The sequence below is a fragment of the Rhamphochromis longiceps genome, linkage group LG6 (assembly GCF_057381845.1).
Source record: "Rhamphochromis longiceps isolate RC_006_pf linkage group LG6, R_longiceps_female_GT1.1, whole genome shotgun sequence".
Lineage (NCBI taxonomy): Eukaryota > Metazoa > Chordata > Actinopteri > Cichliformes > Cichlidae > Rhamphochromis > Rhamphochromis longiceps.
Genome location: NC_140562.1, coordinates 18460574 through 18464143, shown reverse-complemented (window position 1 = coordinate 18464143; position 3570 = coordinate 18460574). Strand labels below are relative to the sequence as shown.

The following is a 3570-nucleotide window of genomic DNA, read 5'->3' as shown; positions in this document are numbered from 1 at the left end:
TTAGTATTTGAGATTGCTGAAGCAACATCACTAAAGAAAAATATCCTTGCATGTCACTTTCGTTTAAAAATATAAAAAATGTGAAGTTTTTTTTTTTTGTAAAACATAAAAACAACAAAACTTAAGACCTTAAGAATCTCCTTATGAATTTTGTGAATATCTAGATCATTGGTGTTTGGATTTGAGGGTCAACAGGGCGAACACTGAGGCTGGGTATTAGAAATACAACATGGCAACATGAGACATGTTAACTCTGAGAACACTAACATCTAGATTAAGGTGTGAGAGGTAAATACATAACAGAAGCTAAAAAGGAGTTGCTTGTCTCTAGATTATTTTCAATTTATTTTAACTAAACTGATTTGAACACGTTTAATGCATTATACAAAAAAAGGTTCATGATATAGTTCACATGATCTAAGCAAGAGTGACTCGGAATCTCAAATGTTAAAGTACACTTACTGATTGTACTTTTACTACATGAGCTAATGTAGATGCTCTAAAAGCACGCTGGCTGAAAAAGAACCACACGTTTGGAGAAACTGTGCTGTAACTTCTCATACTGTGAAGTTTTCTGACAAAAGTGAATTGAAAACTTATGCTGTACAGCTTACTAAGGGGTCCTTTGCTGGGCCATGTGCAATTACACAAAAGAACAAGTAAAATTTCACCATAACACTGACTGGAGAAAAGCCAAATTGGGATTCTAATTGAGATTACAACTGAAATCAGTGCTGTGATAGTTAGTTTAAGATCACAACCTGATTTAAAACACAGTCTAACATCAACATTCTTGCCCCTGAAAATAGGTCAGGATGGCCGAAAAATGTACTTTAAAAATGAGATTTTCTTTTTGTTTCATTGGAACAGTAAAGTACCATTACAAAGAAATGAGTACACCTTTGTAGATATCACTGATATGGAGTTTTTCATGTTTTACATACAGACTTTCTCATTTAAACCATGGTGACTTAAAAGTTTAGCAGCAAGACACTTGTTTCCTTTGTTCCATCAAACATTTCTTTCAGCCATCTGTGTTTATCAGAGCGATATGTGACTAATTTTTTATTGAATCACCAGAAAGTACACAAATACAAGATTAAATATTTTATTTATTTATCAAAAGATACATAATTACACATTGATACAATGAATAAGGTGTCTATAAAAATTACACATGGTGTAAGAAAAACATTATAACATACAAATAAGTGTTTTAAGATAATCTGACATACTTTAAAAGCATAAGAATAAAAGTTTTTTTTTTTTTAAAAAATCATGTTCTTTGATGATCACATTACATGTATCACATTTTTTAAAGCATAACGTAGGGTGTTCACAAAAACAGTTTTATGATTACTTTTTCCACAGTGCTTGTATGCCTCTTGCAAAACTATGTACTTATCACCATATGACATAATAACTCACGATTATGCAAGACCAGCCATGAAATGTCCGTCGCTTCATTACAATCATTTGTCCCCGCTGCTGCCCTCAGACCCAGTCTTCTGTACTGTGGGGTAAAATTGCTTTTTTGGTGGTTCATAAAAAATATCTCAAAAAGCGATGTTAGTGAGGGGACCAGAAACACTGGGTTGCAGAGCAGTTGGTAAGGACTTGTATATTTCTGGAGAGTCTGCAAAAGCTGTCTTGCTCGTGCTCCTGATTGGATATGTGGAGCCCGGCTCTGATATCTCACTGGTGGCAGCTAAAGGTAGGCATGCCTTGGAGGCGGAGTTGGTCTCGGGCGCAATCTTTCAAACGAGCCTCATGGCATTTCAGGCAACCTCAGGCCGGAAACAACATCCGGTCACTCGCGGTCAAAATCCACGCAGAGCTGGTGTTTCGCAGGGATCAGGTTAACACATCTGGGTCTAAAAATATAAAGAAAAACAAAAAGAGTTTTAAAACACGCAAACTAGCAAAATATCAAAGGAGCATAACATAACAATAACAAGATGATATGAGATACCCGATGAGGCCATGATAGGTGATGTAGACATGTAATGTATAAACTTTTACGGGAGTTAAAAGTGGAGCTTATATATATTTTAAAGTGTATTGTACGTGGGATAGGCTCCAGCGCACCGCGCGAGCCTGAGAAAAGGATAAGCGGAGGCGAATGGATGGATGGATGGTGTATTGTACCTGTTACAAACCATTGTGATATTTATTTATTTTTTTAAATGAAAGGATTGACAGAATGGTAAAAAGGAAAATGCAAAAATGTAGTTAGAGAGGAAGATTAACACTTACCGAATGATATGCGGATAAGGAAAGAGACGCAAGTTGCTGTTGAAATCGGCCGCTCCCTATGCGAACTCGCAAGCAGTCTGAGCGGTTCCAGTTGTTGATATGGCTGAAGGCAGGGGTCTTCTGGGAGCTCGGGGGTAGTCTTAACCTGAGCGGGAGATCATAAAAATCGGACCTGGAGCGGATTGGCTAACCGGGGTGCGAAGGGAGCGGTGCAATAGTTATGTGATTGGCAGCGGGGCGAAGTAAGGGGGGGAGTTGGTCTCTGGCACAAATTTCGAACGAGGTAAGCAGCGCATTCGGGAGCAGAGCGGGGAGCGAACAAGCAGGAAAAAATTGTGCTCTGCAAGAAGTTGTGGATCGGAGATTAAGAGCGAGGTAGAACTTAGAGTGTGCGTTGAATTTTAGAGGTTGCTAGTAAGAGGGAAGTTTTTGAAGAAAAAAGACTAAGGATTTTCCCTGTTATCGAATATAAGGTTTTGGGAATAGAGGGGTAGCTAACAAGTTATTCTAGGGATTTGGAGAAATCGCGGAGAATTTTTTTTTTAAAGGAGTTTTGGCTTTGTTTGGCTGAGCATGAAGGGAGCCGCGGGGCGCTGAATTTGAGAAAAAAGACTAAGGATTTTTTCAGGATTTCCCCTGTTATCGAATATAAGGTTTTGGGAATAGAGGGGGTACCCTAACAAGTTATTGTAGGGTTTTGGAGAAAACGCGGAGGGTTTTTTAAGGAGTTTTCCCTGCTTATGTTTCTAAGGAGGGTTAGGGTTAGGGGATCGCGAGTTTTTTCTGAGTATGAGTTTTATTCTAAATCTACAAATGCATATAAATCGAAATAAAGTTTTCCCCCAAGGCATGTAGCATGTGTTTGTGGCCATACTGAACGTTACAAAAGCACAAGTTTAACTAAACAATTTTAATATGGTTTAATACATTTTTAAACACATGAGCACGGAGCCCGAGAGAGCACGGTCCGGAGACACGGGCGCGCCCCCGCGCGCCCAGACACACAGCCTCGGGCGCGCACGCGCGCACACACACACTGACCCGCCACCAGATGGCGTTTTTTGAGCATAAAAAAATAAAAATAAAAATTTAATTGCTTAAAGAAATAAAAGAATGCTATTTTTTGATATATAAGAAACTTTCTAAATAATCAATTATATTTTTATGAATATCATATTTTTATGAATATCATATTTTTATGAATATCATATTTTTATTACTTAATTACTTCCTACTTCCGGAGCTCATGAATAATTAATGACCTGTCAGTTTGACGAGAGGGGTATAATATCACTCTCTAACTAGGATGGTACA

At 38.1% G+C, this 3570-nt stretch overlaps 1 long non-coding RNA gene across 1 annotated transcript; it reads right to left on the bottom strand.

Annotated features, from left to right (window-relative positions):
* Positions 1-1094: 1094 nt before the first annotated feature.
* Positions 1095-2511, bottom strand: LOC146667832 (uncharacterized). Its single transcript, XR_014911967.1, has 2 exons — positions 2257-2511; positions 1095-1874 (listed from the first exon to the last, which is right to left on the bottom strand). It is a non-coding gene; the product is annotated as an uncharacterized LOC146667832 (long non-coding RNA).
* Between the last annotated feature and the right edge of the window lie 1059 nt (positions 2512-3570).